Raw genomic sequence first — 18,002 nt, 5'->3', positions numbered from 1 at the left:
GAATAATCTTCTGCCTACTGTACTTTTTCGTAGTGTTTAGTGACAGACTAGGTCATTCTGTCAAGGGATTAAAAACACTTCTCTTTATGCTCTTAACCTTAAATACCATTCACATATTTAATATTTCAAACCAAAGCACAGCTGAGGAATCAAGATTAAATCACCTTAAGACACATATTTACGTAACTCAGACATTCTGAAAATGAATACTTTCTCTTTCCGCTCTTCAGTCCTGAAATGACGATTTTTGATAATAATTGTGATCACTTAATTTGAGAGAATCAACGTGTTTATCTTTGAATAAATATGAATTTTAGCTACCGTGATAGAAAGAATCTCACAAGAACTGCAATATGTCACTTTCGTCAGTAAACGCTTTATGTGGCTTTTAAAAAAATTAAGTTAGTCGTTCTTTCCAGTCAAATTTATCACAATCTTGATAAAGTAGTAAATTAATTAGACAAGTACTGCTACAATGCAACCCAACAAAATTGTCTATCTCCACATTCTTACTATATGAACCACACTAACGTAATATGTGCTATTACTTTTCCACTTAATAATTAATGACTCAAGCTGAGATTTAAGCAAATTAAATGAAACGTCATTCTGTGTCAGTGGGGCGCACGCTACAGAGCGTCTTTCTTGGACCTGTCCCTGAAGTAACCAATTTGTAAGAGTTCGGTGTGTCATTGTGGTGCGCACTGCTTCTCAAATTGCTGCTGCAGGTGCAGTGATGCACCACAGTCATACGCCGAACACGTTGGTCTTCCTTCTCGCGAGTGGCACGTGGCCGTCCAGAGCCCGGTCTTCTTGCGACCGTACGTTCTCATTACCACCGCTGCAAGCAGGTATACAAAGTGACTACATTTCTCCCAGGTCTTCGTGCAATAACACAGAAGGAACATTCGGCTTCTTGTAGCCCTATTACACGACGCTGTTCAGACTCTCTGAGAGTTGTTAAGGGCGCCTTTGTCGCCCTGAATGCATTCGTGACTGACATCAAATCACCACTTCTAGATGAAGTGGGATTATGTGGAATGTTAGTCTAATAACACACAGTAACACAGTACAGTGCTATGTCGTCCCTATGCACTTCAAAAATGAGTTCATTTGACACTTGAGGCAAGGCAAAGTAATAAGACATTAATTTTCTCTTCAAGCAGTTGGTGGGACCTACAGTCTGGCGTATGTCCTACCAAGTGCTGATTTCGACTGATGTACCTGTGACATGTCATAAGCTTCATCAAACCGAAGCACGCCCTCTTCCAATTCATGCACGAAATCTACCGTCCATGCCACGGTATGTGATTCCAAGGAGCTACGTGCTGGAGGCGCCCCTTGAAGGCCATGGACGAAGGTGTTTAAGGCTGTCACTGAAGAGCATTACCTCATCATTGAGAACTAGCAGTATAGTTTTCCCCTCTGAGTTAATTCTCCAAGTTTTACATACCAAGCATGGCCTGTCAGCCTGGAAGTTTAAAATAAGTTAACAGTGTCTGTGAAAGTCAGTATTGTACGATCTCCAAATTTTCTTCCTTCACGGTGACCCAAAGATGCAACCTAGGTGCTGTTGTGCCTCGTGTTCAGTGGTGAGCGAAATTAAAGTCGTATTAACAAGGGTGACTGTAATAATATTCCTTTTCTTTCAGAAATTAACAAATAGACTATATCTCTTTCTATGATGCTCACTTTCATCGCTGCGATTAATATAAATGTGTAAAAGTAACTCGATTATTTCTTTTCAAATGCCGTTTGCTTTCCATTCCAGTTCCATGACATTGTGTTTCGTTTTTGAACTACTTGATGTATGAGAGGTTTGTTTGCCTACAACTAGTTCTATGTGCGTGTAAATAACTGAATTTCTCTTGATCTTTTTGAGATAATCAAATGATGTTGGTTCTTCCTGCCTTTTAACTCTGTTCCTGGACGAATGTGATACCTAAATATCAGACTGAAGGTTAAATTCTACTTAATGCAGTAATTTCTTACACGATACCTTGTACATATTGGAGCACATATTTAAATGTAGTAATCTGGGTTAAATAATGTTTATATGCAATGTTTCAAAATCCGTTCTTCTGTTGTGATTCCATTCTTTTTAATTTCACACTTTCGTCTGCCTGACAAGTGAACTAGATTAGATTTCATTGTGTGTCACTACAGACAAAAAGGTACTTCTGATAACTTTATTTATTTTCCTCTTGAAGTGAACGGTTTATGAAATAGTGTTTACTTTCGTCATTCTTATTTACCTTTCTGCTTTTTTGTGCATAATTTCGTAAGCAACTGGAGATAGTAGCCTCTAACAATAGCTATGACTCACAGCTAGTTATTAAATTATACACAAATAAACAGAAAGATTGTACTGAGCATAGAAATCAGATCACTTTATAGCAGAGCAGACAAGTACATAAAGATAAGTTTACAACCTTATCATACTGCTAACATCTCTACAGAGATACATAAAGTCAGTACAATTATGTTTTTGATGTTAGATATGCATTTATAATGTTGCAGAATTTGATGTTCATATAGCAGTTTCTTTCTCTGTATCAGATGCCACAGGTGATGCGTTATACACACGAATACCAATTTAGCAAATAAACATTTCACGTGCTGCTCGTAGCGTTTGGAAGCCTTTTTTTGTAAATAACCTCTATGCCTAGTTCTACTGCCAATCAACATGTACGGTACAACGATAGACCTATGAATACTGTGCTCTGTTGGTAATGACAAACAGCAGTTAGTTTTATTTAGTATTTTTGTAGGTTTCCAACTTAGTACTTAAAGTAATACACATCTTCTGCAATCATGTACTTGTAATTCGATAATTACGTTGCATAAGCGAAGGTTGGTTTTTAACTATTTATGGAATGTTTTATACTGATTTTATAACCAACTGTGGATGCTGTATGGTTTCCAATGAAATTTACGGATATAACTGGTGGAACAATGCATATAAAGTTTTTTTGTAGAGAGAAATGCATTCATAGGTCGCAAATCTTTAAACCTGGTGCTATTTTTTTTTCTGATGTATTTTAGAGGTGGAAATTCTAAAAACGTAATATTTGGAAAAATAATTCAAATCGTTCAGGTATTATTAGCATGGTGCAATGAGTAGTATCATGCGATGTAATTAATTTTAAACTTTTTGACTTGTTAACATAGAGCTCCAGAATCCCCACAGCTGTGCTGCTCGTGACTTTCTGTGATAAAATTATGCATTGTTGCCATACAATTCCACCGACTCAGCGTAGATTGTTGCACCGTTGTTCTCGTTCAATTGCTGAAATCGAATTACCGCACAGTACTACACTTTATTAACTGGTTGTACCAATTTGTTTTGGTTCCTCCAGGGATGGTACTGTGGCGTTGATTTTATAATGTTTAGTAGGACTACAGACATGTACCTGCAAACAAATATAAAATGAAATATACAACACAATATATATATAATTGCGCCATAGATTTGTTTTTTGCACAATCTGATGCAGCAGGACTTCATTTGTTATCCAAACTACTCATCTAATTTTCGCATTCTTCCGTAGCATCACAGATCGAGAGTTCCTAATGTGTTCCTGTCTGAACTGCTTATTGTCAATGTTTCACTTCTGTACAAAATTCGCTTCTGTACAAGGCCACACTCCAGATGAACACTTTCAGAAAAGGCGTCCTAACTCCTAAATTTACATTAGAATATATACAACATATCTCCATTTTGCTATAGGCAGACAGCATTTTATATCCCCACTAATTCGGCCATCGTTAGATATTTTGCCCCACAAAGAAGATATCGTGCCTTCTACTTTTACTATCTTATTTCTTAATCCATTTCCCTCAGTATGATCTGATTTTTTCGACTACAGTCCGTTACCATCATGTTACTTTCGCTGAGGTACGAGGGACGTTCAATAAGTAATGCAACACTTTTTTCTCAGCCAATTTCGTTGAAAAAATAGGAAATTTGTTGTGGGATATTACGAAATATTCCCACTTCAACCTCTATAGTTTCATGAAGTTCGGATTGGTGGTGGCGCTATACATAGCATTCAAAATCGCGTCTGCAGCGAAGATGCTTTCCAATCAGAGAAACGTCATTGCGTGTCTTTTGGTCGAAAACTAGAGGAGCTTGCAGATTGTCTACGGAGGCCTGACAGTGAACGAAAACACTGAGTCCTTAGATTAGACGTCTGTCATCATCCTAACTAGGTCGCTCAAACCCATCTCATCTCCAGCGTATTGGCCGGCGACACACAGCTGCATTGTTGGAACGTGTGGACGCCCTTATTCAAGGTGATCGACGGATCACAATCAAATACCTCGCTGCACAAATGGACGTCTTTTTTGGTGGTGACGACGCATTCATCCATCATTTAGGGTTCTGAAAGGTGTGTCCCCGCTGGTGTGTGCCGCCTAACCAATGACCAGAAACACCAACGTAGCACCATCTGTGCAAAATTGCTTGCCCGTTACAAGGCTTCTCATGACAATCTTTTGTCAAACATCGCCACAGGCGATGAAACGTGGGTTAGTCACTTCAAATTACAAGCAAAAAATGGCAATCCATGGAGTGGTTCCAACCATCTCCCCTCCAAAGAAATACACTGAAACGCCAAAGAAACTGGTATAGGAGTGCGTATTCAAATACAGAGATATTTAGACTGGGAGAATACGGCGCTGCCTTCAGCAACGTCTATATAAGACAACAAGTGTCTGGCGCAGTTGTTAAATCGGTTACTGCTGCTACAATGGCAGGTTATCAACATTTCTGTGAGTTTGAACGTGGTGTTATCTTCGGCGCACGAGCGATGGGACACAGCAATGCCGAGGTGGGGATGATGTAGGGATTTTTCCGTATGACCGTTTCACGAGTGCACCGTGAACATCAGGAATCCGGTAAAACACCAAATCTCCGACACCGCTGCCACCGGGAAAAGATCCTGCAAGAACGGGATCGACGACGACTGAAGTGAATCGTTCAACGTGAAAAAGTGCAATCCATCCGCAAATTGTCGCATATTTTAATGCTGGACCGTCAACCATTCAACGAAACATCATCGATATGGGCTTTCGTGGCCGAAGTATCACTCGCGTACCCTCGATGACTGCACGGCACAAAGCCTTGCCCCGTCAACACCGACAAATGGCTGTTGATAACTGGAAACATGTTGCGTCGTCGGACGAGTCTCGTTTCAAATTGAATCGAGCGGATGGGCAGGTTCGGGTATGGAGACAACCTCATGAATCCATGCGCCCAGCATGTCAACAGGAGACCGCTGGTACGCCTCGAGACGATTCTGACAGGTGACACGTAAGCATCCTGTGTGACCACCTGCATCCATTCATGTCCATTGTGCAATCTGACGGAATTGGGCAATTCCAGCAGGACAGTGCGACACCACACACGTCCAGAATAGCTACAAAGTAGCTCCACGAACACTCTTCTGAGCTTAAACACTTCCGCTGGCCGCCAAACTCTCCAGACGTGAACATTATTGAGCATATCTGGGATACCTTGCAACGTGCTGCTCAGAACAGATCTCCACCCCCTCGTACTCGTACGGATTTACAGATAGCCCTGCAGGATTCATCGTGTCAATTCCCTTCATCACTACTTCAGACATTAGTCGAATCTATGCCCCGTCCCGTTGCGGCACTTCTGCGTGCTTGCAGCGGCCCTACACGGTATTAGGCACGTGTACCAGTTTCTTTGGCTCTTCAGTGTACTTCAAAGACGCAGCCTCATCCATTAAAATCATGGTATTCTGAGACTCTGAATGGGTTATTCGGTTTGATGTCCCCCCTCAGTGATGACTGGGTGTTGTGTGATGTCCTTAGGTTAGTTTGGTTTAAGTAGTTCTAAGTTCTCGGGGACTGATGACCATAGATGTTAAGTCCCATAGTGCTCAGAGCCATTTGAACGATTTTTTCCTCCCTCAAGGGGGAACGATCAACTCTGAAGTTTATTGAGATATGCTCAGGAAATTGAGAAAATGACTTCAGCGTGTACGTTGCCAAAAATTGCAAAGCAACTTCTTCTTCTCCATGACGCTGCAAGGCCTCACCAATTGTGGACACCAGAGAGGAGCTCACAAAACTTCATTCGACTGTTCTTCCACATCCACCTTACAGCCTGGATTTCACACCTACCGATTTCCATCTATCTGATCCAGTGAAGGATGCACTCTGCAGGAGGCAGTCCGTGAATAGTGGGGAGGTTATTGATGCAGTTGAGTGGTACCTCAAAGCATAGATGCCTCAAAGTAAGGCGGCGTAAGGCCTTCGCATTGAACGGAGGTGAAAAACAGCGTTTTGTAGCGAAAAGAGTGGGGAATAATATACTACACTGAAATCCTGAATAAAACCAACCTGCTTTGAGAAAGACATATGCTGCATTACTTATTGAACGCCCCTCGTACGTTTTACGTCCTATCATATCAAACATGTTGCGTATTGTATATCTCACGCACTGCCTCACGTCTTCAAAGGTGTAACAAGATCTAACGGCATCCCACTCACATGACCAGCCAAATTCCATTCGATGTGTCGTCGGAAGTGCCTTTTCTCGGCCACAGCAACTAGTGCTTATTGAATTTCTGATGGATGTATTTCTAAAAGTAATACTTGATATGATCCAAGCACGTTTAGATAAATCTGAATTACCGATGTAATGGCCAAGAGTGGATTTTCACTACTGTGGGTGGTGTAAATGAGTTGTTAGCGTTAGGAAGCTGGTAGTACACCACTCTGAATGCCTGGTAGTCCTACAACGCATGAACATGAAAACCTCATTGTGAGAACACTCATTTATTAGTAAACCACAGCAGTCGTGAAGATATTTGGGGATGTTAACTGTCGCACGTTGTCGGCTACACGTGGCCTGTGAGATGCGACTGTAAGCAGAGTTGCCCGACCAGAAGCGTGACGATGGCAACGAAACTGTAAAGATGCTGACCACAGAAGTGGGCGACAAGGCGTCTGCCTGCGCTACAGACTAAAGGCTGCACGGTTGCACCAGACAGCGCGTGTTGAGATGCACTCAGTCATGCCGTGCATCCAGCGTGGAGGACATGGCTCACAGCAGCATAAATGTCTGCCACACGAGCAGAAGCAGGTAGCGAGGAATTTGTTTTCACAAGCGACGGAGTCTCAGTGGCTGCATAGCACCAGACCATAACTGTAGACCCCCGGTGTAGGTGGCCAGCAGCAGCAGAAGTAGGCGCGCAGGTGGCTTCCCAGTTGGTCTGCGCTACGTCCTCAGGTTTGGATTCAACGCAAACAGCAGGGCCGCAGCTAAAGAAGGCAGAGTACGGAGGTGGTGACTTGTTGATCCACAGCGTCGGTTTCTGTCACATAAGCCACAACAGAAACAAGACTCAGACCTGAAGCACCCATGCTGCAGCACTCTGCCTTTCTGCTGTGACAGCGCTGTTACGTCTCTGTTGCCTCTGTCCGCCTGCTGCGTGTGGTAACCCTCTCAGTGTCTTGGAGGCGGTACTTGCTACAAGAAGGTATCCTATGATGTAACTGCATCTGACTATGTCTGGTCTGACCCGTTTCGATGGGCTCTTGCATTAGGTGTGGCAGCAGCGTTATGGTACTCAGGTGTACCAGTAATTCTGGCGGCACTACGTCATAAACAAATGCACCTCTGTCCACGGGGGTTAAAATATCGTGAGGTATTGTCATGGCATCACACTGTTAAGGGATTACTTTTCTGCTTTTTACTACTTGTGCCTATTTAATGGTGAGTAATTCCAACCGCTTAAGTAAATTAGAAAATGCCTCTAGATGGTCTGCTGGTGCCAGTGACCGGAAAGATAAGGGACTGCTACTTGTTAGGCTCCTTACGCACTTATGTTTTAGAAAAGATTACACTTGTCAGTAGAAACTACAATACTGTCTAGCAGTTACCATACGGTGTCTCAGACTTTGTTTCACAGTCACTTCCCGTCAGCAGAAAATACAATATCTCAGATATAAAAGAAAAGGGAGATTGGTGCTTAACAAAGCGACTAGCTCGGGTGTGAATGAGGAGGGTAATTCGTTATATCTGTTCGAAAGGATACCACAGGAAACCTAGTACTGGATAGAAAGATACATTTCATACTCCTCGTCTTCTGAATGTGATTTCAGTTTCCCAGTCGCTGCTCTCTCTCTCTCTCTCACGAACACTGAAATATCAGTGGACACCCCAGAATAAAGAAAGAGCTAAACGGGCATGGGAAAGGTGCAGACCTTTTATGAAAAATCATTTGTTACTTCACAAGAGTCCAATAATCTTTTATTGCACAGATACCACAAACACTAATCAGATACAAATAATAATAGCTGCTTGCAATGGACTTAATTAAGAAGGCGTAACTAATGAGTGACAATAATTAGCCCCAGCAACAGATTTGAAATGTTAACAGCAGCTCGAATTTAAGCAGAAAATTAGATAAAATAATTAAGGAAAGACAGTCAGGCAGTTACCACAAAATTTCTTCAATTGAACTAATTGATGATTAATTAATTAATTTAAAAGAATAAGATGCACCAATTTAGAAAAAACTAACAAGCAATTAGTACAATCAAATATAATTCAAACACGTGCTTAGGACTGAACAATTAATGACACCAAAGATGCTCAAGATAACACCATCATTTGGCTAGCCAAAGGGGATGCTTGCATTAATGAATACAACTTACAAGAAGTGTAGTAACATGAAATTTCAAAATTCTGGTATTTGATGAGCTGAGTCCCATCAAGTACTAATATTTTATGCAACGAGTGAAGGAACAATTCTCAACGCAATTATTCACTATTTGATCAATCAGAGAAGCCTTTTAGACATAATAAAGACATAAAAAAATATAAAGATACTATTTACCAAATTGAGCATTACACCAATTTTAAAACTACTGTTTAATGGTAATTAAGATAGGTAAATAAATTAGTGAAATCAATGTGAAGTAGAATTTAGAAAACAAATGAAAAACTTAGTTTAGAAGAGTTACACACTGGCAAACAGCGGGCAGAGCAGCAGTGGCAACGGCCGGCGCTTGCAAGTTAGCACGTTCACGAGAAGCCATCGCCCTCCCCACATAAGCGGAGGCTGTCGATTCAGCCGTCAGGGTATTGCCCGACCGGCTCACGTTTTTCTCAATTGTCACATGTGATCAAAGGCCCTCGCCTACATTCCAAGAGCCAATGACCGACGTTAAGAAGATGCTTCAAGATGCTTTTCAACGTGACAAAAGAGACAATGACCGTGAAGTCGTTCCCTCCAGTGAACTGAAGTAAATAAATACATGAGACGCAGTGGGCCTGACAGTTGTTTTCAGTTCAGTTTCGGTTCGAGTCAGTTCCAGTACAGTTCAGTCGGTGCTGAAGACCGTCGTGCAGGAAGAGACTGGATCGTATACAGAAGCTTTAATGGCATAGCAAGCAGCAGCCTCGCCGCCAGAAGACAGAAGTTAGAAGGTATTTGAAGACTGTTTTTTACGTACCCGGGTGACTCGTGAGGACGGGAAGGAGACAGCCTCACATCAGCAATCACCTGTGAGCTGGTGATGAAGATCTGACAGCCGAAGACTGGCAAGCTGGAGTTCGTTGTTCGAGTCCGGGACACTGGCCTTCCCCCGCCGCGTCGCTCCGCTGGCCGACGCACAACACACGCGGCCGCATAGACAAGAGAAACACTGGAACGCCACATCCAAGGTATCACCATCCGTTTCACGACTTCGTTCTCAATAATTAAACAGGCCACCTCACGATGTGTGTCTCCAGTCATTTGGGCGAAACAGCGACACGAGATACACACCGCCACGCGTAATCAGACGCTGCCGCTCAGGCAAGCAGAAGGCTTCGCAAACGACACAGCTGCCGCTCTCCCAGCCAGAACAGTCCAATAAGGAAACCATTGTACAAATCTTTCAAGGAAAGTTATCTTATGTAAAAAATGCTGTTTCATTCTACCTCATGCCCAAAAAATCAATGTGAGCATGGCCCCAAACCATGAACAAACCTTACGTAGTATAATAAGGGTATTACAATAAGAATCACCAAGAGGATTAACCGATTAACCTTACATTATATAACAACACGTTAACGTAGTAACCAAGAAATCTCAGGGCTACTCAAACCCATTCATTTAAGTGATTTAAGAGCTAACAGGCTACACTCAAACAGGGCTAACACTCAAACAACTACAATAGTAATTGCATTTAGAACAACAAATACTAATTTTTTTGATAGAGGCAATATATTACCAGAGTTATGGAACTTAATTACCCAAATGAGCCAAGGTTTACAGGGCCGCTAGCGTTTGCTTACAACGGCCGTAGGCCGTAGGCCGTAGGCCGTAGGCAAGCAATAACTTCCACTATAAAGAACCACTCAATTTTTACCAGGTTGGTCACTAATACACATGGCGTACTAGAACATATGACATAATTACTTTCACGACCGAATGACAAGGAAACCAGACACTGGACAAGTCGGGATTAAAAGAAATTTTAAAACACGTCAGATGTGGCACTCAGATAATTCCAGATGGGGACACAAGAAAGTAAATTTAATACTTGAAACCGAGTGACGGAGAACCACAGGCAATCCAGCATAGTGGGAGCAACTTCAACATGGGAGCACAGGCGACCGTAAGCTCCGTGAACAGCTCACCATACGTCACATGTGCCCCTCGTCTCTCTCATTGAAAGATACCGACTTCCTGCTCCTGTGGTCAACAACCCACTTCAGGAAACTACAACCAAAGAGTCAACTAACAGCTGACCGAAGCGTCACCCGGCGCCTAGACCGAGACTAACAGCACTCAATTTTCACCTCGTTGGTCACTAATACATGTGGCAAAGATGAAAGAGTATATAACGAGCCGACATGACTGTATCATCACTCGCCTATTACCGCATTTGTGTGACTGACACACACACACGCACACACACACACACACACACACACACACACAAACACACACACAGTGTCAGAAAGTCATTCAACAGCTCTAAATCATTGTTGTCAGTGTACTAGGTTTAGATATTAATAATATTGGCTAAAATTGTATTGTGCGCAGGAGAAAGTCTTGGTCACCCTTTACTTAATAAGATTTTTGACCCATCAGCATCAGGAGTAACGATTACAGTGGTTACTGATTTAATGTTTAAAATAACCTTTAGAACTACCAGAATGACAGTAGCAGGAGTAATCAGTAAACATATCATACGGCATGTTATGCCAAAATGTCTTAAGCTTAACATTGCACTTACTTATCGGCTGAGTCTACTCCAGTTGCCGTAGTTTCATAAATAATTCGAAACTGACAATCGTGAAACTCGGTACAAGTGAACATGACGAATAATAAATATTCTGTTAAACACTTATTTGAGTTTACAACTATAGTTCAGTTTCTTCATATTCACCATTTTGATAACAGAATCACAGTGAATCCGAATCCCGTCTACAAAAGTCACTTATTCTGCCTTTAAAAGCACACGACGTGCAATAACTCGGTCGATAAAATCAAAAATATCGTACAAAGTGACACAGTCACAAAAAAACGTAATGAGAAACTTTCAGACAAGGGTCTGATAACTACGACGCAGATACCAGTGATTTCTCTAAACAGTGCCGATCAGGCAGAAATGTTCCTTACTTAATAGAAATTGTGGTCTCTCTGGCCATCTCCGGTAGTGAATAAGTAAAACTAATACTAAAAAAGAACGAATCTGAAATTCTAGAATGTTTTTCGTATCAATGAACTCATTTACCTGCACAGTTAATCAAAAGTCTTCCTCATTTCAAGATTCTGAGATATCTTTTAAATCATTCTGCAATTGTTTGGAAACGTAACACACTACGACGCTCGAGATTATGTCATTTCCTTATAACAACTAAATGGAAAATATTCATAATTAATGTCTTTCGCAAATATTTATCGACAAAGAAGACTACTTGCTAGCTTAAAAAGACACGCCCGCTGGGAAAAAACTATTTCACTGAGTTTTCTCTCTGGAACAGGAAAACAGAAGTTAATCTGGACAGCGGGGAGTGGACTGATTGCTTTCCTGTAAGACTATGCCCCTAATCACCTTACATTAATGATTACCATCTCAAAAGCAATTAATTTATGAATATCTCATGGAAGAAAACACGCTTCGCCTTGCGAAATTCTTTTTGTCTAATGATAATTATATAATATAATTATATAATATTTAGTATAAGAGATGTGTTTCATTGTACCGAAGATGAACAAGTGCTCATAACTCTTCAGATATGCGTTTTAGAACTCTTATTTCCTAGACAATTTTTTTTTCTTGTTTTGTCCTTACTACCTCCTCCCAAAATATGAGAAGCAAAGAGCTTGCAGTAGAAAAGTCCACTGTCAGAGGTGTCAGAACGATTTTCGCTCATAAATTTCGACTCAGCTGTTACAGGACTGGGGTTCCTCCCCCAAATTGGTACATTTAACCTTTAACACCATCACTGAGTCACCCTGTACATACATATTGGTACCCCTGGCAGTGGAGAACAATTGAAGTCGTTAATCTAAAATGGATTCCCTATCAGATTTTATGCGGAATTAGATCGCCTCCCTTTTAAGCACTATACATCGTAGATCCCTCTGACATAAGACTTGTCCAATATTTGGCATTAGTCAAAGGTCACTCACGTATGCAAATTGGATAAAAGAAACGATCTACAAACCTACCGCCCATGTATCTTTGACAGTGACCTGTTTTAGAATATTATAGCACATTCTGAACTCAAATGTTGGTGGTTTCTCCCACAGGACGACCTTTTTGCCAAGAAACTAAATTCTATTATATGATATAAGTGACTGACATTTTGTGAACTTGATTTCATTTAGGAGAAGACACATTCTGAGGTATAATCATTACTTATTTCGGGCTATAATTTTGAGAACTCATGTGTGAACGGTTTATTCACCAAATGCTGGCCATGATTAATATGATCTAAAGATGGACATTGTAGATCGAAACCGGTAATGATTGTGTCACAGAATATGGTTTGTCTTAAATAAATGAAGTTCAAAACGACCTCCTCCACGGAAAATTGCATAGATTCCGACAACACAGCGATCATGTGAAACGCAGCTTGTACTTTCTTTCAGATGAGGTCCTGAAAACAAAGGAACAAAGCAGGTGGCCGTGCGGTTCTAGGCACTTCAGTCCGGAACCGCGTGACTGCTACGTTCGCAGGTTCGAATCCTGCCTCGGGCATGAATGTGTGTGATGCCCTTGCGTTAGTTACGTTTAAGTAGTTCTGAGTTCTAGGGGACTGATGACCTCAGATGTTGAGTCCCATAGTGCTCAAAGCCATTTGAGCTATTTTTGACCAAGGCAGTCAGGTAAATGCAGCGTTTATCCGAAAAACACTTGAGTCAGTTCTACGCAATGTTTATTGCTGTACGATCACATGGCGTATCAAATGCAATTAGTGGCTGCACTAAGCATTTCTTGGCAGGGTCAACGCAGCATTTTGGATGGGTAGCCGTCGACAAATGAAGGAGTAAAAACCACAGCAGGCGTACCTCAAGGTGTGTTGGGTCTTTGGTGCTCGTGTTGTGTATTAGCAACCTGGTGGACGGTATTAATAACAACCTCAGATGTTGTAGTTATCTATAATGAAATGCTGTCTAAAAAACTGAATAAATGCCCACTAAAATGCTGATAAGATTTCAGAGTGGTGCAAAGGTTAGCAACTAGCTTTAAACATTCAGAAATGCAAAAATTGTGCGCTTTAAAAATATACAGAAACTTGTATCTTACAACGGCAATATCAATGATTCTCACCTGAAATCATTAAACTCATGTACCTTTGGGTAACAATTTTGGGATTATGAAATGGGATGATCACGTAGATCAGTCGCAGGAAAATCAGGTGGAATACTTCAGTTTTTTGGTGGGATATGGAAAAAGCCTTATCAGTCTACAAACGAGAGAACAGACGCCAACTGTTCCGTGTAAGGCAAGAACCGGCACTAAGTTAGAATCTAGGAGTAAAGTATAACCTATGAGAACTACGTATAGATCCCGTAAACACAATTACAACGCCTACAGAGGCACCTAAGCAATTGTACTTCATGCGCTCCGTACAAGCCCTATTAAGTGTTAAAATTAGAAGTACCCTCTGTCATAGACTTAATACGGTTTGCAGAATACAAATGTAGATACATATACATATCACAAGATGTGGCGCTGTCAAACATGGCAGCGTAATTAAGTACTCGGGCTCTGGATGACAAAAATGCTGCTCGCACTGCGATGCACGCTTAGGGTGATCTTCCACTGCTACTGGCTTGCGTGTGTCACATATGGAAACAAGTGCTTGCGTGTTAAATGCAGCGTATTGAGTCATCTGTTGCAGTTACTTATTGTAATGGCATTATAAACATGTTGTTTCGCAATACTCTCACAATTAGAAAGTACTGCGTAGTTATATTTACTCATCTGTGAGTTTTTAAGTGTTAAGAAACACGGTAAATTTATTTATGTTCACCAGGAAATAATTCATATCGTGCAATGCTTGCCAAAGGAATTAACTGAACTGTGATCGTCTAAGATAAGGATTATATTATTTTATCGTAAATATGTGGGACAGATTTTAGTTAGAGGTAAGTTTACTAACATATTTTAAGCGCAAAGCCCAGAACAACAGTTTAACGTTAATGAAGAGTAAAAGTAGCCTATCCGTATACCTCGAATTGCGTCACCTTTGTACTCGAGTCTGGGATGTTTCCAATCTGCCTTTCCCTCTTTAATACGTGAGGCTTGCAATGTTTCCATTCTGTTTTATCTTGAAGCTTGTCATACGGTAGATGATTGAGGACTAATTGATTTGAAGGTCCCTGTGTGGTCGTGATACACCGTAAGACGCTCAGTCGCTGTCTTACAGGAAAAAATGACAGTGGAGCCGACGGGCAACAGTGGGCAGACATCGTGCCAGGAGTAATTATTTAATTATAAATACGTAATAGCGTTTAATAAATGTAGGGTTATGTCTTAACAATTTCTTCGACCAGATCACGCACGTGAAAACAATTCAGCTCTAAAATATGGATATCACGGTCAACATTAGTAGACCTACCTGTTCCTAACCTTTCACAGTGTCATTAAGAAGATCACCTTTAATCTCTTCATACATGCTACATCTCTCAACATCCGTAAATTGTTTAGCATAATCTAATCTTCGTGTACCCTTGCATGTTAACTATACCTCAACGTCGTAGCACATTTCTCTCTAATCATTCGTTCATCTTAGTAGGAATTTTCCTTTTAATTTCTAGACTCTTATCTGTAGTGTTCCTTTACTCCGTACCTGTGCGCTATGTTTACTTAACGTTTAGAGGTTTTTAACTGCACCTTATTTCAGATGCTTTTATTTTCTTATCTACAATATCGAGCGAGTATGGTGAGTGAGGCAATACTTCGCACCTAAATTCATTGTTTACACTTCCTGGCTTCGTCTTGCATTATTGTGTTGCACAATAACGCCTTTTCTGTTGACAACCTCTGGGCACGTTTGAGTGAAAGATTGACTTCATCAATCCAACTGCTAACAGCAGAAGCCTGCATTCACAGTTTCGCTTCAAAATGAAGGATCCCGGGAATACTCCACCAAACACACAAAAGGGCCTTTTTGGGGTGTAAATCTGGCTTATATCTACTTCTTGTCAATTCATTCGGAGACAGCCACGGCCTTTTGTGTTCTGGATTACATAGAAAACCCATTTTTCATATCCAGTGATCGAGTAATAAAACTCTTTCGTGTTGTGTAGCTGAATCAATTCGTTGCATGTGGAAGATCGGTAAGCTTTGTTTTTCTACACCAATCTGCTGCAAATATTCTTGGATGATCCGCCAAAATTGGTAAAGTGTGTCTGATAGTTTCTTGACTGTCTAACACTTCTACCTACGCCCCTAACTTCTGAGTATCTGAAATTGTTGGTCTCCCTGACCGATACGACTCGGAAAGTCCAAACTGAACTTAGAAAACCACATTGGCATTTACGAATGCCTAATACACTTAGATAAACATCGCAAATGTTTCTAATAGCAATTGTTTCTTACTACCCTTGCAAAACCCAAAAAGCACAAGATGCCGGATATGTACCTCTTTTGGTTTTTCGATGGCCATCTCACCACAAACTGCAAAAACAAAAAGACAGATTTAATTATTTGCGAGTAAACAAATCAATCTAACCTTGAAATGTTTTTGGCATGACTCTGAAGTACACGATGAGCAGATAAATGAGAAATTAATTTCGACAAATGTTTTGACTTACAAAGAACGGATTTTGCCAGCGTATAACTGGGGTAACGGTACTGATGAACGAGAGCTCTGCTACACTCTGAGGCGCAAGTAAAATGAGCCACGGCACGTTTTCTTTGGAGCGTGAAATGTCAAAAAGCTACAATCGCATGACCAATGCCGTTATACACAGCGACCACTGGTTTCAGCGCGGTCCCTAGGAGCCATCATAGTAGTCTAAACTAGTCGATGGCGTGCGGAACTGCATGTAATAATAGCACTGAGAAAGAAGTACTACCACCTCGCGGGGCGGAAGTTCCTACAAGTGGCCCCCAGGGTAGGCTGTAGCCGTAAATCGAATATCTCAGGCTCTACAAGTCACGGCCTCCGCTGTTGTGGCAACAGAGTAGCTGCAAAGATTACCAAGGGAAGCTTGCAGCATACTTTTCTGGTCTTGCTGTAGGGACCCATGTCAAGCCGAGTTTCTCTTCTTTCCTCATTGTTTGTGTGGGAAGTCATTAATTGTCAATATTCCATTGTGACGGACAATTTTCTTGTCCAGCTACTCATTAATTGGCCCTGCTATTCCATCTATTAACTCACCAGTAAGATTAGCGTAGAATCATAGTAAAGTATAAGAGGATTGCATGTGTCCTAGTAAGGAAATCACTAAGAAATGATAATTAATCGAAACCCTCAGCTGCCAACAGGTGTTGTTGATATACATCAAAGGGGACAGCTGAATATGTGTGCCCCGACCGGGACTCGAACCCGGGATCTCCTGCTTACATGGCAGAGGCTCTATCCATCTGAGCCACCGAGGGCACAGAGGATAGCGCGACTGCAGGGGCTTATCCCTTGCACGTTTCCCGTGAGACCCACATTCCCAACTGTCCACAACCTACATTCGTAATGTTCCTAAATGGCATCTGCCCATTCACTCATTACTCGCGCCAGCTAAGGTGACGGCTCCCGTACGAATTTGGGCAAAGTGTGCGCATTCGCACAGAAGAAGGTCAATGGCAGGATAGCCTTTAACTATATGAAGACAGTAACTGTTCCGAAAGAACAGATACCAATGATGACCATGCAGCTTCTCTAGAAAGAAATGATAATTAATCGAAACCCTCAGCTGCCAACAGGTGTTGCTGATATACCTCAATGGGGACAGCTGAAATCACTAACTCAATAAAATATCTCAGTTTGCTGACAATCGTCATTGGCCGCAAACATGGACGGCTTCCTCACTTACGACCCACTTAGAACATCTCTACCATGTCGGAGGTTTTAGCAGTGTTTAGATTGCAAAAAGATTTTGGATGCGCTAAAGCATTTATACGTAACGTTTGCAATTCTTCGCTGAGATTTTACATCTCAGGTTAATGTGGTTGTCAACCATGGGCAAAGAGACACACGTTATGAGCAATTTTTAATGAAATTCTATTCTTAATTTCAATCTGAGACTGACAGCAGAATTAGGGAAAAAAGGTTAGGCGCACCAAATGCAAGGAATGACAGCCCACGTATAGCAGCAAAAATTTCCTTCTCACAAAGATAACGTCTTCGGAGCCATGAATGTTCTGCTTGAGAAACATAATATACTCCTGGAAATTGAAATAAGAAAACCGTGAATTCATTGTCCCAGGAAGGGGAAACTTTATTGACACATTCCTGGGGTCAGATACATCACATGATCACACTGACAGAACCACAGGCACATAGGCACAGG

At 41.4% G+C, this 18,002-nt stretch overlaps 1 non-coding gene across 1 annotated transcript; it reads right to left on the bottom strand.

The window, feature by feature from the left end:
• Positions 1-17,023: 17,023 nt before the first annotated feature.
• Positions 17,024-17,098, bottom strand: Trnat-ugu. The gene has a single exon. It is a non-coding gene; the product is annotated as a tRNA-Thr (tRNA).
• Positions 17,099-18,002: the final 904 nt, after the last annotated feature.

The sequence above is a fragment of the Schistocerca americana genome, chromosome 1, assembly GCF_021461395.2.
Source record: "Schistocerca americana isolate TAMUIC-IGC-003095 chromosome 1, iqSchAmer2.1, whole genome shotgun sequence".
Taxonomy (NCBI): domain Eukaryota; kingdom Metazoa; phylum Arthropoda; class Insecta; order Orthoptera; family Acrididae; genus Schistocerca; species Schistocerca americana.
The sequence above is the reverse complement of the archived record's forward strand: the minus strand, read 5'-3'. Positions and strand labels throughout refer to the sequence as shown.